Here is a 19,641-nt window from a genome sequence, read left to right as displayed (position 1 = left end):
TCTGAATGACTAGATTTCTTAGCAGAAATCATGAAGGCAAAAAAGAAGTAGCACACTTCTAAAATGCTGAGAGAACTGTTGACTCGGGCTTCTTTCTATATTCAGTGAAACCAGCCTTCAGGAATAAAAATTAAATAGAGCCAAATATGGATCAAAGAAAACAGATAAGTCATTATCAGGAGACATTACCTAAAACAAATTATTACAGGGAGTTTTTCCAACAGAAGGGAAATGACACAGAAAAACTGGAATAAAGGAATAACAACAGAAATGGTAATTATCTGGGTTGGAAATAGATTTAGTTCTTGAGTTCTTAAAATATGTTGAGGACATTCATCCCAGCTATTCTGGTGGGGCTGAGGTAGAAGGATCACTTGAGCCCAGGAGTTCAAGGTCACCCTGGGTAACACAGGAAAACATGATCTCAAAATAAAACATAAAGGAGGTAGGCAAAGAAGACTATATAATACTTTCCTGCATTCCACTGGAAGTGGTGAAATTTATTTTAAGTAGACTGAAAACTCAAGTATATTCAAATCCCTCAACCAACCATGGAAAGAACTATGCAAAAAAGATGTTTAATAAAAAGCCAGAGATGAAATAAAATGGAATGATAAAATGTGTTTAATTGAAAGGGAAACAAGAAACAAACACAAAAATAATTCAATGGTAGACCTAAATGCAAATATATCAGTACTTACATTAAATGCATATAGCCTGAGCAAACAAAAGTGATCACAAAGGATTTTTAAAAATTACTGAGCCAAATATATCTTCAGTATAAGAAATTACTTCAAAAAAAAAGATACCAGATAGGTTAAACCTCCAGGAAAAGAGATGACCATGCAAATATGCTAGTCAGAAGAAAACTAGCATGACTCTATTAATATTAGACAAAGTAGAACTCAGAGTAAAGAAACTTTGCAGGGAGAAAAAAGGACAGACTATATTTATTAAAAGGTCAGTTCACCAAGAAGACATAATAATTATGAACGTGATCACACATAAACACCTTCAAAATGCATGGAACAAAGCTGAGACGACTGAAAGAAACAAAAATCCACAATAGCAGCACTACATTTTCTCCTCTTTTTGGAATGCTGGCACATGCCTGTAATCCCAGAGACTCAGTCTGAGGCAGGAGGATCAAACTTCGAAGCCAACCTCAGCAATTTAGTGAGGTCCTAAGCAATTTCGTTAAGATCCTGTCTCAAAATAAAAATTAAAGGTCTGGGAATGTGGCTCAGTGGTTAAGCACCCCTGAATTCAACCTCAGTACAAAAAAAAAGTTCCAGAATAACATGTGAAAGCCAATGTAATTCTGACACTGTAAAGTTAGTCTGGAGTTAACACAGACTTTATAGATTAAGAGCAAAAATTTCAGGGCTAGGGATATAGCTCAGTTGGCAGAGTGCTTGCCTTACATGCACGAGGCCCTGGGTTCTAATCCCCAGCACCACACACACACAAAAAAATATTCCATGAGGCTCCCTCATTCTACAAGTTATAAGCTCTGGTATTCCCAGAAGAAATACATAGTGTAAGGTTTGCAAGGGTCCCAGATGGTAAGTGGCAGTGTTACAGGAACATAATAATAATGTTTTATATCCTCAGCTCAAGTTACTCTCCCAAAGCACTGATGTGGGATTATCAACCAGGAACCTTACCCAAGCTTCAGATACCCAGAGTTCCATTATGTATGAATGATTGAATCATTGGCTATGTGATTAAATTCAGTCTCCATCCCCCCCTTTTCCTGCTCAGAGGATGGGATGATATCACTTGGTTTAAAACCCCAAGTCTTTAATTTACATGGCTTATCTTTCTGTCATGACCAGCCCCTATTCTGAGTTATCTCATTAGGTTAAATTCCGACAGTCCCAGGGGCCCACCATGAGTAATAAAGGAACTTTCTATTACTCAAGAAATTCTAAATAAAGATTTAAAGATTGTCTCCTAGAAAACATGGACAAAGACCAGAAAATTCTTTATGTACAATAAATACCTCAACACCCCTTTCAGTAACAGTACTAACAACTAGAAAATTAACAAGGATATAGAAGAATTGAACAATATCATCAACCAACTGAATTGAATACACATTGTCTTCAGTGCTTGTGAAATAGTTTCATCATATGGAAACTAGCCAATGCAACAAGGCAAGAAAAATAAAAGACATTTACTTTGGAAGGGAAAATAACTGTCTATATTGATAGATAACTGATCGCATACATAAAGAATACTATGGGATCCACAAAAAGAACTACTAGAACTAGTGAGTCTCTCAAGGTTGCAATTACAATATCAACATATACAACATGTACAATTTTATTTATATGATCAACAAACAGTTGGACACTGAAATAAAGAGAAGTACATTTTAAATAATATTAAAAGATATGCAAGACCTGTCAATGAAAGCTATAAGATGTTGATGAGTTCTTTTTTACCATCTGGGACCCCTGCAGACCTTACACTTTGTATTTCTTCTGGGAATACCAGAGCTTATAACTTGTAGAATGAGGGAGCCTCATGGAATTTTGTGTGTGTGAGTGTGTGTGTGTGGTGCTGGGGATTAGAACCAAGGGCCTCATGCATGATCCTCAGCAGGATCTTTTTTTTTTTTTTTTTTTTTTTGAAATTGACATGCTGACTGAAATTCATATGGAAAAGCAAAGGACCCTGAATAGCTAAAACAACTTTGCTAGTAGAATTAAAGTTGAAAGACCAACATTACCTTTTTTCAAGTCTTATTATCAAGCTACAGTTGTTCAAGAGAGCATCAAGATAAACAAATAGATCAGTGGAAAAGAATAAGAGTCCACAAACAGATCCACATGTATATAGATAGCTGATTTTTTTTTTAATTGTGCTGGGGATTGAACCCAGGGACTTATGCAAGTTAGGCAAGTGCTCTACCACTGAACCACATCACCAGTACTTATATAAATAGCTTTTAACAAAGATTCAAAGATAATTGAATGGAGGAAAGGATAGTCTATTCAATAAATAGTACTGAAGCAATTAGATATCCATCTGTTTTTAAAAAGTGAACTTTTTGATCTCTACCTTGCATTATGGACAGAGATTAACTTAAAAAGATCAGAGTTCTTTTCTATTGTAAAACCACAGAAAGATAGGGGGGAAAATGTTGAAAAAAACGTTTTTTTTAATGTCTATTTTGGGGGGCAAAGGGAACTGAGGCTCAGAGAGGTGATGTCATTTAAAAAATTTTTTAAGACTTAAAACTTAGGTATAGCACCAGAAATACAGTCTATAAAGGGAAAAGAATTAGTAAACTGGACTTCTTCAAAATTAAAATCATCTGCTCTCCTAAAAATACTGCTGAGAGAATGAAACAAGCCATGTATTAGAACAAATTATTTGTGAAGCATATATCTGAAATGTTATTCATATCCAGAATTATATAAAGAATTTCTTAAAACTCAATAAGAAAACAACTCTATTAAAAATACCTTAGAAGATTTTAACAGATATCACTGAATATGTACGTACAGATGTCAAATAAGCATGTGAAAGATATGCAGCACCATTAGTTGTTAGAGAAATGCAAATACAAATCTCAAGGTATAGCACACCTATTAGAATGACTAAAATAAAAAAGATTGACCATACCAAGTGTTGACAATGATATAAAACAAACAATTTTCATACACTGGTGGAACTATAAAACTGTACAACCACTTTGCAAAACAATGGAGGGTGGGGTTGCGGCTCAGTGGTAGAGTGCCTGCCTAGCACGTTTGAGGCCCTAGGTTCGATCCTCAGCACCACATAAAAATAAACAAAGTTTTTTAAAAAACTTATGCATAAATCTGCCATATGGTACAGCCATTTTACTCCTAGGTATTTATCCCAAAGAAAATGTGTGTCCATACAAAGAATGGATGTAGTGTTTATTTGCAATAGCCCCAAACTGAAGATAACCTCAAAGTTCATGAAGAGCTTTTTGGGGGAGGGTAAATATATCATAGTATATCCATACCCAGGAATACTACTCAGCAATGAAAAGTAATGGGCTATTTATTAAACATAACAAGGTAGTCGAAACTCAAAATAAGTATACTTATAAGGGAGCCAAACATAAAAGAATATATGCTGAATGATTTAAGTTATGCAAAATTCTAAAAAGTGCAAACTAATCTATGGTATAGTGACAGCAGATTACTGGCTTCTTTAGGGAAGGGAAATGGAGCTGTGATGTATTATAGTGGGACCTGAAACTATTGGGGTTATGGATATTTTAATGTTTTAATTATGGTGACAGTCTCATAGGTATGCACATATATTAATACATTGTACATTCTGCCTTTCATTTTTTAAAGAAGGAAGGAGAACCTGCTGTGATAGCTGCCTTTAACCAACAGCCTGCAGGCCATACCTGTGCAATTTACTGTAGCTCATGCTAAGGTCATGCTTCTCCTGGGCTGCTCCCAGCCAATAACTGATTGTGGCAGGGGCACTTGAACTGGACTGTTCCTGCCCAATTTGACCTGGCCCAGACTCAGAGCTGCACTGCAGTTTGAAGCTCTTTGGGTCTTCCTTCCCCACTCTCATTTGAAGGTGTCAGATCTGCATGTGGTCTGAGGGCCTCTCCTACTACTCCTTCCCCTTCTTGCTGTCCATAAATCTCTCACACTCATTCCATCTTGGTATCTACTTTCTGGAAGGTTTGTATTATGGCAATATATCTTCAAGTATTTGTTGCCCATTTGAATTTAAAACTTTTAGCATTTTCTGTTGGGTCTCAAGGATCCTGGAACCTTGGACAAGTTATTTAACCTAAGTGCCTCAATTTCCTCAGATGTATGATGGGAAGACTTAATAGTATTTATCTCATAGAGTGATTATGAGAATTAAATGAATTAATATTTATAACGCATTTAGAACAGTGCTTGGCAAATAGTAATTCCATATGTTTATTAAAATTTAAAAATAGCAGTTCTTGGGCTGGGGATGTAACTCAGTGGTAGACCTCTTGCCTAGCATGTGGAAGGCCCTGGGTTCTATTTCCTTATGTAGTCAGAATATCCTTTGTTAAATATATTGCAAACATTTTCTCCTTTCCTGGTACTTATAATTTATCTTTGTGTAAAAATACTTGTTTTGGCTTTCTGGAAACTGTTTCCTATTACAGCCATTTTGCAATTTATTTAATAATAAGTTGCCTCAAATTTAGTGGTTTAAAACAGCACAAGTTTTATTCTCTGATGGGGCCGGATATTTGAAATGAGTGTGACATGGCTAATATCAAGGTGTTCACAGGGCTAGTTCCTTTTGGAGTTTTAGGGGGGGAACTGATTCTTGTGTTTTCTAGCCATCCTCATTTCTTGGCTCAGGGTTTCATGTTACACCACCTTTCTTCACTGCATCCTTTGGCCCTCTCGCTGCACTGTCTTCTTCCTAGTTTGGTCTCTTATCAAGACCCTTTTGATTACATTTAGTGCCAACTAAGGATAATCACCCCATCTTAATCTGCAAAGTTCCTTTTGCCATTTAAGTACTGGAACTAGATGATCGTGGAGCAATGCCTTCAAGATTCTGAAGGAAACTTCTTCTATCTTGGTATTTTATATCCAGCCAAACTATTCATTAATGGTAAACATTGGATAAAAACATTTTACAAACATTTAAAATTTTACTGAGTCAACAACCCCCAAATCTCACTAAGTCAACAAAAAGATTATTTTTCCACTCAAAGCCCTGCTTCTGCTCCAGTGTTATTCCAGGATCCAAGCTGAAAGATCAGAACTTGCAACAGCTCTGGGTCTGCTTGGATATCTCATAATATTCTATTGATGAAAGCAACTCACGTGGCCAAGCCTGATGTCAGCTGCAGCAGGAATTATGTGCATCCACAGGGAGGCGCTGGAGGTCCCATGGCAAAGGGCAGGACTATATAAGCAGTGGACGTCTGGACACATAATACTTCAAAAAATTTACAAAAAAGTTATTCAAGGATATGTGCCTTTAAAATAAAGGAGTGAAGCTAGAAAGAAGAAATGTGGGAGGAAGCAGGACACCAACGGCAGAGAGTGGAAGGGATCCTCAAGGATGCCAAGAGAAAGTTCAGCATATAGCTCTGCGTCAGGTTGGGCACACCCCAACCAGAACTAGGCAGGTCAGAAGACTCCAGACACAGTCTTTAGGGAAATGAGATTGCTGGGTGCAGTGGCACACTCCTGTAATCCCAGCATTTAGGCTGAGGCATGAGAATTGCAAGTTTGAGGCCAGTCTGAACAACATTAGTGAGACCCTGTCTCAAAATAAAAAATCAAAGAGCTGGGGATGTAGCGGCTGTGGTAAAGCACCCCTGGGTTCAATACCCAGTACCAAAAAGAAAAGAAAAAGTGAAATTGAAGAAAATCAGATGTCAATGAATTTATTATGAAGGGCAAAATTAAACAATTGGTAAAGAAGTTGGTGTTGAAGTAGTGACTAATGCATATAGAAAACCAAGAAAAAATTTTTAAATATTAATTCTAGGGAAAACAAAATATCAGAAAGAAAAATAAACCATAGTTTACTGTAGTTCAGTCCTGAATTGCCTTCATTATAATAACACTGAATATTCATATGACTGAAATGAACTATTTTGAGAACATGGAAGAGTATGGGAAATCTAGGTATTAAGGTCAATTGAAGAAAGAGCTGATCTCCAAATTTGTTGAGGCCTTCCATATATAGTGCCTAAAATGAGGTTTTAACAAAACGATGTTTTTGTTTTTGTTTTGCAGTAGAATGCTTGTTAGCATGTGCAAGACCCTGGGTTCAATCCCTACCACTGCAAAAAATCAAAAAGTAAAAAACAAAAAACAAAAAAACAAACACTACAAGCATGTTATTTAGAGATATGGAGGGAGATGTCAAAAGAATCAGCTAAAGGGCTGGGGTTGTGGCTCAGCAGTAGAGCACTCACTAGCACATGCAAAGCCCTGGGCAATACTCAATGCCACATAAAAATAAATAAAATGAAGGGTATTGTGTGCAACTACAACTAAAAAATAAATATTAAAAAATAAGAGTACAAAGACACTCATTGGATGTTGTTTTAAAAAAAGAAACAGCTAAAAGTGTTAAATGTGGTTTTTGCTTTTCAAAAAAGGGAATGGGGGTGGGGAGATAAGAATTGTCTTTATTTGATTTGTTTATTTTTATATGGTGCTGCCTCACGCATGCTAGGCAAGCGCTCTACCACAAAGCCACAACCCTAGCCTTAAGAATTATCTTTAAAACTTTGTAGAGCTAGTTGATACTTTGAACAATTGACTCTGATTAAAATATGAAGCTTAAATAACAGTACCCCATCCTCTGCAAACCAAGAACAAGCACATGATTCTCTCAGGACACAGTCAATGCAGTGCCCAGTGCAGGTCCATAGGGGGCTCAAGAGGGCCTTTATTTATTGTGACAAATTGCCACAATTTGCTGCTGTGTTTACAAACTACCTCCTTCACTTTCTTCAATTGACCTTGATATTCACACTATTACATTGTTGGTCATTGTCCTTGAATTCCTGAGAAGATAATACAATCAGGGATCTCAAAATTATTATCTATTTGGAGTGATTATATATGGGATATATTATTTTACTTTATCATTTCTAATATCTCCCAAAAGTCTGTGTAACTTATGTAACCCATTTTTACATGGGTAAGTTTCTAGGAACTATAGATTCTGCTTAATTTGTGTTTTGGTTGATTGGTTAGCACCATAGGAACACAGGCAGTTGGTAACCACACTTGATCACAGAAATGATGAACACACACAGATTTGAGACAACTTTATGCAACTGACATTTTTACAAAATGCTCGTTCCTTAGGACATTTGGTAAAACGCCCATTTGGTATCCCAACCATTTGGTACCCCTTCAATCTCCCTGTGAATTTTCAATCTGTTCATTTTGAAGTAGATAGTACTTTTATAATAAGTAGTAGCTATAGCTGTGCCCTTTTGAGAATCTAAGTTAAAGTCTGGTATAATCCTTGATCTGTTATGTTTCTGTGGTGATAAGGATTGAACCCAGGGCCTCACACAAGCTAGACATGTGCTCTACTACTATCCTACACCCCTGGCTCTCAATGATCTTTAAATTGTCCTCTGGTAAGGAATTTATTGGCACATATGGAATGTTTCCAGAAAGGAAAAAATGCAGGACAGAAACCCAGTGGTGATTAACAATGAAGGAAAAGTTTGACGTGAGCAGAAAGAAAGAGCAGATTAGTAGCACTGACCTGAAACCTGGGATTTGGAAGGGTGCAGGACATTCTAGAGGAGAAAACAACAAAGATGAGGGTGACTGATGGCCTCAGAAAATAGTATTTTAAAATTAAATTTTATTTTTATTCTTGCACATGGTTTAAAATATATGAAGTAACCAAGACTTAGAATAAAAAAATAATCCTTTGTCCCTCATTTTTCCCATTCTATTTTTGAGACTTTTGGTATTTACCTACTGTATAACTAAATAATATACTTATAATGCATTTTTTTCATGTTAAGTATATTATTTCATGGTCAATTTTACACACTATAAATTGATTTTCCCTTATAGTAGATAAGGGCTTAACTCTCTTATACCCACCCCTGCTGCTCCCACTTCATCCTCTCAATATAATAATAATAATGATAATATTTGCTACATTAATGATGTCTACATAATTGTATAAATTTTTTCCACTAAAAGCTAGTGTACCATCATTAATTTTCTTAAGCAATTTTGTTTTTCCTATAGTTAATCTTTTTTCTTTAGTATTCTATGTACTTTCCTTAGTTTTCTCACCAATATGCCATCATTTCTAACAAATGTCTGTTTATATTATTTTCCAAAAATTTTAACTTTGTCAGTTAATTAAGTCAGTCTTCCCCCTAGAGATCTGCCTCCTGAAGCCCTTTATCTTCCTTTTCTGATCGGGACAGGTTTCCCTCAAAGTTTGCTGCACAATTGTCCTTTGCTGTATTATATCCCCAGCTTCCCAAATCTCTTGTTTTGCTAGAGCCTATCTTCTTTCTAGTAGTTTCCAAAGAGAACAGTACATGAGATATAAAAATGTTTTAGTCCTTCCATATGTGGAAATGCCTTTAATTTGTCCTCACACTTCATTATGAAATTCTTTGTTGGAAATACTCTCCCACAGAAGGCTTTGCTTCACTATTGTTTAACATCAGTTGTTGCTGATGAGAAGTCTGATGTCATTCTGATATTGAGTCTTTTGTGTTAACCTGGTTTTTTATTGTCAGTCTCTCTAAATACTTTTAGGATCTTTTCTTTTTCTTTTTTCTTTAGTATTCTAAAATTTCATAACTTAAATTGGTGTGGATTTTTTTAACATGAGTGTATATGTGTGTGTGTGTGTGTGTGTTTTACCATGGCCTCTTGAATGCCGGGCAAGTGCTCTACCACTGAACCATATCCTCAGCCCTTTTTTGACTTTTGAATGCACCCTCTCAATCTAGAGAATCCTGTCCTTTGGTCTGGGAAATATTCTTGGATTATTTCTTTAATAACTCCCTTCTTTCTCTCTTGTAGAACTCATTATTAAGTCTGATGACTTCAGGATAGAACTTATGATTTTCTCTCCTGCCCCTTTATTCTCCCTCTGTCCATCTCTTTGATTTGTGTTTTTTTTAATTACTCTGTTTTCTGACCTTTCTATTAAAATTTATTTCAAAAAGTGTTTTCTAATTCTCTAAGTGTTTCTTTCCCCACCCTGTTTTATAGATGCAATGCATATCCTCATGTCTTGTCGTTTCTTTGAAGACTTTTCTACTTTTTGCCTTGTTTTAAATGACTGGGAACACTTTTCCTCTATTTTGGACTCTGCCTTTCATATTAGTGGCTTTTATCAAGTGTGCAGTGATCCTTTACTATTTAGAAGTGAGGCACTGGAACGTTCTGTGTGGAACCCTTGTTGACCTCAGTGGAGGGTGGTCAGACAGGAAGACATCTGTTTTGTTATGGGACCCCAAGTGTCATTACCTGTGGTTATATTCTCTGAATCTGCTCATTCACTTCAGAAATTCATACTTCTCCTTCCCTGGGGATTACTACCTGGAGAGAGCAGTGTTCCGCGAACCCAAGAGGCTAAGGAAGCCTAGTTCAAAGACTTTATTTGATTGTCCTGTTTTCTGCTGGGTGTATCATCCCTGTTCCTGTCCTACATGTGCCTCGTATTCCTCAGTTCAGTTTCCAGAAAATAAATCTCTGGTCCGCCAAGGAGGACTGGTAGTCCTTGGCTTAGGGCAAAGACAAAGAACAGGGGATATAACATCTTCTTATTAATCCTTCTGTTCTCTTTTATCCAATATTTAAAAAATTCTGGTAAGGGCTGGGGATGTGGCTCAAGCGGTAGCGCGCTCGCCTGGCATGCGTGCGGCCTGGGTTCGATCCTCAGCACCACATACAAATAAAGATGTTGTGTCCGCCGAAAAAACTAATAAATAAAATAAAGAAAATTCTCTTTTAAAAAAAATTCTGGTAAAATATATATAAGATAAATTTTTCCATCTTACCCGTTTTTTAAATATATAATTCAGTGGCATTAAGTACATGATATTGTGCACCCATCATCACCATCCATTTCCTGAACTCTTTTCATCTTGCAAAATTGAAACTGTATCCATGAGACATTACTCCTCATTCCTTCCTTTCCTGGACCCCTACTTTCTCTCTATATGCATTTGATAACTTTAAGTACCTCATATAAATGAAACCATTTGGTAGTCACCTTTTTTGTGACTGGCTTATTGCATTTAGAATAATGTCTTCAAGGTCCATCCATATTGTAACATGTTTCAGAATTTTCTTCTTTTTTAAAGTTGAATAATATTCCATTGTTTTGGTATAGCATATTTTGTTTATCCATTAATCCCTCAATGAACACTTGGGTAGCTTTTACTTTTTAACTAAGGTTAATAATGCTACTTTGGGGCTGGAGTTGTGGCTTGGCGGTGGAGCGCTTACCTCATATTCATGAGGCCCTGGGTTCGATCCTCAACACCACATAAAAATAAATGAATAAAAATAAAGATATGTGCCCACATACAACTAAAGAAAATATTTTAAAAATAATACTACTTTGAATATGAAATTAATCTTTGAGATCCTGCTTTCAATTCTTTTGGTAAGCATCCAGAAGTGAAATTTCTAGGTCAGATAATAATTCTGTTTAATTTTTTGAGAAAAGGGTCCTACTGTTTTCCACATTGGCTGCACTGTTTTTACCTTCCCACCAACAATGCACAAGGGCTCCAGTTTCTTTACATTCTCACCTACACTTGATATTTTCCACTGTTTTGATAGTAGCCATCCTAGTAAGTATGAGGTGTTATCTCATGGTTCTCATTTGCATTTCCCTAATGACTAGTGATATTGAGCATCTTTTTAAATGGGTTTAATGACCATTTGTATATCTTCTTTGGAAAATGTTTATTCAAATGTCTATCCTTTGCCCATTTTTGAATAAGGTTGTTTGACTTTTTTTTTGTTTTAATCCTCCTGTTTTTATCCCCATTATCAAGACCAGTGTCTAGAGATTTTAGTTTATGTCCAAACTAATAAGCCTAGCCTGTTACTGTTGCATGGATAACAGCAGAAGATAAGAGACTCCTAGGTCAGAGACAAAGAACTATCATTCATGGAAAAGCAGTAGCCAAAGCTTCATGTTCCTGTTAGTTCCCTTGCCACAAGTCCCACTGGAACAAAGGCCCCCAAATAGATACCTGCACACATAGTGAGTTCTGTTACAGAAGATATCCACTCTTTTTCTGAGGAGATGGGTAGCGTGGCATTGCTCCAACCTTCAATGTTGCTTTCTGCAAATACAAGACTAAGAAGTGGCCTGGGTAGGAGTCAGAGAATGCAAATCAGATTCTTGCATTCTTCGAATGAATACCCAGCATTAATAAGCAGGAACCCTCAAGGCCTAAGGCAGATTCCCACTTTCAACATCTCCCTGCCCCTTGCCTTCACAGCTTCCTGATACCTCTAGTTTCTAAAAATTTTCAGGGCTCTAAAGCAGAAGTTGGTAAACTTTTTCTGCAAAGAGCCAGATAATAAAGATTCTGAGCTTCAGCGTCAACTACTCATCTCTGCTGTTTTAGTTTGAAAGGTGCCATAGGCAGTATATAAACATGTAAGTGTGAACACAGTGTGTTCCAATAAGACTTTATTTATAAAATAGCCTGTGAGTTGAATTTAGCTCAAGAGTTGTAGTTTGCTGATCCCTACAAGTCTAACATGAGAATCTGCTTGCTTTAGCCATAGTAAGTTTTTAGCTTTAATTGTTATGCTAAATTAATCATTCTATCCATCTCCAAAAAATGTGTTGACATCTCTCCTTTTTTCCTAATTACTTTCTGCTAGTAAAATTGATAATGTCCCCACCACCACCTATAATTATTTTCATGGTGTTTTCCTTAGGGAACTAAAATAAATAAATTTTTGATCTGCCAGTATTTAAAACTTCTTACACACACACACACACACACACACAGAACCATATCCAAGTAAATTTCAGTCATGATATCCTATTACTCCTTAAATACTTAAGTGTATATTTTCTAAGATCAGGCAATATTCATTTAGGAAACAACTCAAAATCAGGACATTTAAATTAATATAATAATATTGTTTAATCTATAGAACTTCTTAAAATTTTCATAATTGTTTCAATAATTTTATTTATTTATTTATTTTGCAGTACTGGGGATTGAACCCAGGCTTCACAAATGCTAGGCAAGTGCTCTCGCCCTGAGCTCCTGCCCACTTTTTTTTTTTTAAATGACAGTATTGGGGATGAATCCAGGGGTCATCTACCACTGAGCCACATCTCCATCCCTTTTTATTTATTTTTATTTTTAGTACCAGGGATTGACCTCAGGGGCACTTAACCACAGAGCCACATCCCCAGCCCTTTTTTGTATTTTATTTAGAGACAGGGTCTCTAAACTCTCACTGAGTTTCTTCGAGCATCACTTAATTGTTGAGGCTAGCTTTGAACTCCAGATCCTCCTGCCTCAGCCTCCCAAGCCACTGAGATTACAGGCATGCACCACTGCGCCTGGCCCCTTCTTATATTTAAGGCAGGGTCTTGCTAAATTGCCCAGGCTAGCCTCAAACTTGAGATCCTTCTGCCTCAGCCTCCTGAGTACCTGGGATTCTAAGGGTATGCCTCTGCACCCAGACCAATAATATTCTTTTTTTTTTTTTTTTAGGTATTTATTTTTTAGTTGTAGTTGGACACAATACCTTTATTTGTTTATTTTTATGTGGTGCTGAAGATCAAACCCAGGGCCTTACACGTGCTAGGCAAACGCTCTACCACTTAGCCACAACCCCAGCCCCCAATAATATTCTTTATAGAAACATTTTTTTCTGGTCCAGGATTCAGTGTAGAAGAGTATCACTATTAGTTTTCATGATGCTTCAGTCTCTTTCTGTTTTCTTCTTTTTTGGTACTAAGGGTTAAACCCAGGGCTTCACACATGCTCTGCAAGTGCTCTGCCACTGAGTTACATCTTCAGCACTTTTTATTTTGTTTTGAAACAGGGTCTCGCTAAGTTGCCCAGGCTGGCCTTGACCTTGTGATCCTCTTGCTTCAGCCTCAGAAGTAGCTGATATTACAGGTGTGTACCACTGCACCTGGCCTTCAGTCAGGAAGTTTTTCAACTTTCCCTTATCTTTCCTGACACTAACTTTTCTTTTATTGGCAGTGCTGGGGATGGAACCCAGAACCTCACGTGTGCTAAGCACTCTACTTCTGAGTTACATCCCCAACCCGTGACATTGACATTTTTGAAGAGTGCAGGCCAGCTATTTGGTAGAATGTTTCTTAATTTCTTCATGATTCGATTCTTATTGTACATTTTTTGCATAAACAAATTATAATTTCCTATTTGGTGAATCAGGGGTGAATCTATAATCTTTGTCCAAAATTGTCCCCCACAAGATATATTTTGGCTCATAGTTTTAGAGGTTTCAGTTTGTGATCAGTTTGTCCCACTGCTTTGGACCTGAGGCGGCACATAATGGTGGGCCTGTATATAGAACAAAACTGCTCACCTTATGGTCAGAAACTTTGAAGGAGAGGAAGAAGGCACTGAGGCCCACATCCATTTAAGTGCATGCACCAGAGATCTGAAGACCTCACTAGTTTCTACCACTTCCCAACAGCCTCACGCTGGGGAGCAATCCTTTAATGGGCTTTTAGGGTATGCTCAGGATCCAAACTATAGTACCTGAAAACTCTCCAGAAGTTTATACGGAGGAACAGTCTTTGTTCGGATTGTTTAAAAATGTAACTTATTCTAGAGCTCATACTATACCTACTCTTGGTCCATAAACCTTTCAATGGCTTTTCACCAAAAATGGGGAAGGCTATCTGGCTTGGTGGCACATGCCTGTTATTCCAGCAGCTCAGGAGGCTGAGACAGGAGGATCATGAGTTCAAAGCCAGCCTCAGCAAAAGCAAGGTGCTAAGCAACTCAGTGAGACCCTGTCTCTAAATAAAATATTATTTATCAGTGGCCAATATGTAAGTTGAACTTGGAGATATCTTGAACTATTTTAAATTTTATAGCCTATGCCAAATGGATGGTTAACCAAGGAGGGGGATATGAGGATACTGAAGTGAGAAGTGAGGTTGCCATGTGATGCCAGTTTTGTTTTTAAATAAAATAACAGCTTTCTTGAAATGTAATTTACATACCATAAAATTCAGTCTCTTAGCTGGGCACAGTGGCACACATCTGTAATCCCAGCAGCATAGGAGGCTGAGGCAGGAGGATTACAAGTTCAAAGCCAGCCTCAGTAAAAGCAAGACACTAAGCAACTCAATGAGACCCTGTTTCTAAATAAAACACAAAAAATAGGGCTGGGGATGTGGATCAGTGGTCAAGTGTCCCTGAGTTCAATGCCCAGTGCCCCCCCTCCCGAAAAAAAAAAATCACTCTCTTTATCTATTTATGCAGTGCTAGAGATCTTTGTAGGCCAAGTTTTCCATCAATGAGCTACATTCCCAGCCCCAAATTCACCTTCTTAGTTTGTACAATTCTGTGTTTTAGTATATTCACAGTTGTGGTGATGCATCCATTGCCTGCATCTACTTTTAGAATATTTTCATCATCACTTCAGTTTTAGGAGTAACAAATTTGAGTTCTTCGGTGAAATGGCCAGAGGCAGAGCTGTCCAAATTGAACAATTTGTAGGGCTGGAAGGAAATTCTCCCAGACTGCAAGATTTGAAGGAATACAGAGATGCCAGAGACTGCAGGTGCAAGAGAAGGCGTCTGTGGGAGGGTGTGGAACTAAAGCACAGGAGATTCCGTGTTTGGATGGAGGAGGGTATCCTGCCCTGAGGCACCATATGAGTAAAGATTGTGGGTAGGAATGAGTTGAATGTATTTGATGGCCCCAAACTGCCTATATTAATTTAAAATGGAGAGTTCTTAGGCTAGGATGAGCAGGAAGGTTGGGGACCAAGGGTGGGTGGCTGCTGGTGGTGGTAAGCTTTATTCTTAAGTTATTTGTGCTGAAGATCAAAGCTTAAAATTGATCACAGGCCCTGTACAAGGCATCCTAGGGGACTGGTTTGTCTGATGAGATCTTGAGAATCTCTGGTTGAAACAACTGTACTTCTGAGTACGTGAGGGTGTTGGCAGGTTGTTCAGGAGATAAGGAGAGATATTGAGAGAGGTGAATGGGCAAGTTTTCTAACAGTGTCCATCTGGAGATTAAACCAAAGCCAAAGGAGTCCCATGTCTGGGCCCCGACCTCCTTCTGTCTGGAAGCTGATTCACTCCCAGTTGCTCTCCCAGCGCGCAGTGTCATTAGTCCTCACCATCAAGCCCTCAGAGTGGGTCAGACTAGTGCTTCTCAGACTGTGTTGAAAGTCAGACTTGATTTTATATTCATCAAAGACCAGTACGTTTGTAAAATACAAATAACAATGAATTGCTAGAAAGATGAAAGTGCTTACCTAGCATGTAAATAAATAAAATAACGGTCCATCGACAACTTAAATTTTAAATAAATAAATAAGCGTTTGTCTCCAGTTCTGTATCGGGTCCCCGGACAGCCCCTTTGAGAAGAGAGTTTTTCCCAAGCTCAGATGGATGGTCGGGGAGGTGAGACTTCCTGGCGTCGCTCAGGTAACCCGGCGGGGCGGGACAGAACCAGGGTAGGCCTGGCTAGGGAACGCCCCCCCTGTGTCAGAGGCCGGGTCTGGGCGGAGACTGTACCCCGGAGGCCAGCCGACAGGCCCAGGAGGAGCTGGGGAGTCGGAGGGACCGCACGCTTGCCGCCTCCGGAGCCCGCAATCCGAGACCGTAAGCTCCCGGGACGGCCAGGGCCCGCGCTCCTAGGACGCATACGCGAATGCCGGTCCGCGCGCGCGGGAACCGCGATGGGGGCCGAGGGCGGAGGGCTGGGAATCGCGGTCCGCTTGCGCCTTCGCGCCAAGAGTGCAGTAAGATTTGCAGGTCACTTCATACTTCTGGGGCCAGCCACCCTCGGCTACCTCCCAGAACCGAAGGGCTTTGCTTGGCGCCCCTCGCACACAGCCATCCGGAGTCTGGCCCGCAAATGCACGCATCCCGGGGGAAGAGGCCTCAGCCGGTTTGGGACTTTGGGTTAGGAATTCCAGGGCCGGGACGGAGGGTAGGCATCCCAGGGCTGCTGACAGAGGAATGCACACGGGTCCCCTTGCTTCCAGGGGTGCGTCTCGCTTTCACAGTGAAATGAACTTGTCACTCAAGTCCTAATACTGATCACATTGAAAGATGTCTAATTGTCATCGCTGTCCAGCACCCGCCCCTCTCCACTTCCCTCGGGAGGGCAGCACAGCGCGCGACGCAAGCAAGAGGAGACCGGCGGAGGTTAAGAGTTCTAGTGTCCTAGAAGCCAGGGGCTGTGAGCCATCTGTGGAAAGCGCGGCAGAGACCTGAGTTGGGTCTGCCTCCCTCTCTGGCAGGTTCAGGTTTATTCCAAGCCATCCTGCTTAAACTTCTGGCTCGCCCCGCCTCTTCCCCACTCCCCACCTCCGCTGTTTACACTTGAGGCTTCACAAGGCCTAGATCTGCCCCTGAACACCCCCGCCCCCACTTGTACTGAAGGATCTGGGGGCTCAGCAGGTGTGGATGTGAGAGAAGGGGTACCCAAGCTTCTGGCACATAACCTCAGGGCAGTGCCTCTGTTGCAATGTATGATCTGTACTATGGGAAATTGTTGAGCACGACATTTGAGGATTTATGTTTTTTTGTTTGTTTTGTTTTGTTTTGTTTTTTTCTGTGCTGCTCGGCAGCCTCCTTGGATTTCTGCAAAAGCGAAAATAAACAGTTTCAGGAAACCACACCATCTCAGAGAGTAACATTGTTTTCTGGTATGATGGTTGCTTTTTTCAGAGAGGAGGAGCCTTTACTGGCCCCACTTGGTCTGATTTAGTTGGAGAGGGGGGAAAAAAACAACAACAAACAAAACAAAACAAAACTGTGTGTGTTCAGCAAAATTTTTCTTTCCCAAATTTCAGCTTTGAGGAAGGTCATGTGATGATTTCATGTTTTCTTGGGAATTGTGGACAATGCTTAGAAACTGGAGCACAGCAGGGAATGTGCCCTCATTGAGTCTGTAGTGTTTTTGTTTGTTTTGGTGGGGGCAGTAAATAAAATTGTAAGATACAAATTATACTAGAAGATGAAGTGTGCTATGGAAAAAAAAAATAAAGCATTAAAGATAAAGGGAATGTTAGGTGAAAAGAGGGCCTTATGTTCCATTATACCTGGGGAGCTAGGGATCTGGGCTGGCTGCAGAAAGCCAAGAGAAGAGTAAGACCCATGAGGCACGTGTGTGCCTGGCATGGATGATTTTATGTCCAGGTTTGTAGTGTATGGGCCAATCTGGTCTGAATCACCCACGGGATAAACTAGCCCAGCCTGTAAGTGAGGACCCCAAGCTACTACTGCACCCCTCTTTCCAGAAAAAGAAGACCTTCCACAGAAAATAACTGCTCCACAAGGGAGTGAAACCCAATACCATCCACAACAAACTACTCCCATGCTCCCTGGGTGATCCCACTGCCTCTCAGCTATGCCTTAAGCAGGCTGGCTGCAGGCTTACAGATGTGGGAATGCATGGTGAGCCCTGAGTGAGGGCTGTGTGGGCAGAGGGACCTTTAGAGAAAGGGCATCCTGACAATGGGAGGAAGTGGAGTGCCTCTCCCGAGCCTCCGGTGGTGCGAGGTTCCTGCCTAACATCCACATTCACGAAAGTGGGACCCACAGGGACTCCTCTGTCACCATGTGAGTGTTTCTTCACCCATCCATTGAAGAGCAAACATGCCCAGGCATGGTCACTGCTCACCTCTCACCTTGATTCTTTTTTTTCCTGGTATCTTGGCCCAGGTTCAGATAAGTGAACAATAGAAGCTGTCCTCAGACTATTTCTCAGTTCTCCTGCAGAGAGACTCAAAAGCATGGAGCACAACTGTGTGTTAAAATAAGAGTGGGCAGTATGTGCTGGCCACCGCTGCTGAGGACAGAGCACAGAGCACAGCCACTTGGGACTGGAGTGAGCACTGCTGTGGAGGGCATGCGATTTGAGGGGCCTCTAGAATCTTGTGCTCAAAGCCCAGCTCTGCTAAGGTCACAGATCCTACCAATCAGTTCATTCCTTTGAGAAGTAACAGAGTGATGGTGATGTTGAAAGAGGAAGGGCCTAGGAAGAAGACTCAGCTCAAGTCTCAGCTCAACAATTAAAATGGGTCCTCTCCCTGGACCTCCTTGTTAAAATGAGGGAGTCAGCCCTGGCAATTGGCAAGTTTCCTTGCAGCTGTATTATGGGATGATTCTGTGGTTAAGAAGCCCAAAAGGATAGGAAATATGTAGGTGGGGAGTGGTCAGTTTGGTTAGGGGCTTTGTAGTCCAACAGCCTATGCAGGTTCCACTAAGGACAGCTGCAAATAAAGACCTTGGCTCTGAGTTGGGGTGAGGGACAACAAGCCTGAGACAGAGGTCAAGGGCTCTGGGTAGAGAGAGACAGGAGGGTCACTGCCCAGCCCAGCTGGCTATCCGAGGTCACTGGTGGGTAGTTCTGCAATCAAGCCTAAGGGCTTTAGCAGAGACTCTTGTGGGCTGTGTAGTAGAAGGGAGGCAGCAACAGGAAGTAGTTCCCCAGCAGTTCCCCCTAAAGGGAACCAAAGCTTTGCCTAGAATTTAGCCATACCCTCTCCTGAGGGGGTGTTGGTGGGTACCCCAGGAAAAGCTGTATAGTCCTATCCTTGGTTATATAACTAAAAACCGGATTGTGAAATCAGGCTCAAACAGAACTGCTTCCTCTGCCATCATGGTTTATTTACTTTCTTGGGGGAGGGTCATCCTTTCTCCCTACAAAGAGCAGTGTTCACTCTCTCACAGTCTGGCCCTAACCATTCCTTCAGCCAGATCTGGAGGCCCACTGACCCCCTGCCTGTGTCTCTCCTTTTGTTGAATGGCAGGGTATCCCTGTTTAGTGCATAATCCAGCCATTGCAAAGCCACAAACGTTAGGTTGTCCCATGATTAATTGAGGGGGCTCACATTAAGGAAAAAAAATATTAATATTCCTCTATGAGGGGTTAAAAGACTTTCT

At 40.1% G+C, this 19,641-nt stretch overlaps 1 protein-coding gene across 3 annotated transcripts in view; it reads left to right on the top strand.

The window, feature by feature from the left end:
- EPHX1 (epoxide hydrolase 1) overlaps positions 1 to 19,641 on the top strand; it is a 75,874-nt gene that overhangs the window by 13,952 nt on the left and 42,281 nt on the right. Inside the window, exon 2 of one of the 3 annotated variants that reach the window (XM_081297829.1) lies at positions 13,572 to 13,648. The exons of 1 other annotated variant lie outside the window; for it this stretch is intronic. The gene's annotated coding sequence lies outside the window, so the exon portion shown is untranslated. Of the gene's footprint in view, positions 1 to 13,571; positions 13,649 to 16,224; positions 16,348 to 19,641 lie in introns of those variants that run through there. One more of the 3 variants, XM_081297828.1, reaches the window with a different exon arrangement.

This window comes from Spermophilus citellus (assembly GCF_964194105.1).
Source record: "Spermophilus citellus genome assembly, chromosome: 6".
Taxonomy (NCBI): domain Eukaryota; kingdom Metazoa; phylum Chordata; class Mammalia; order Rodentia; family Sciuridae; genus Spermophilus; species Spermophilus citellus.
This window is presented reverse-complemented; position numbering and strand designations above follow the sequence as displayed.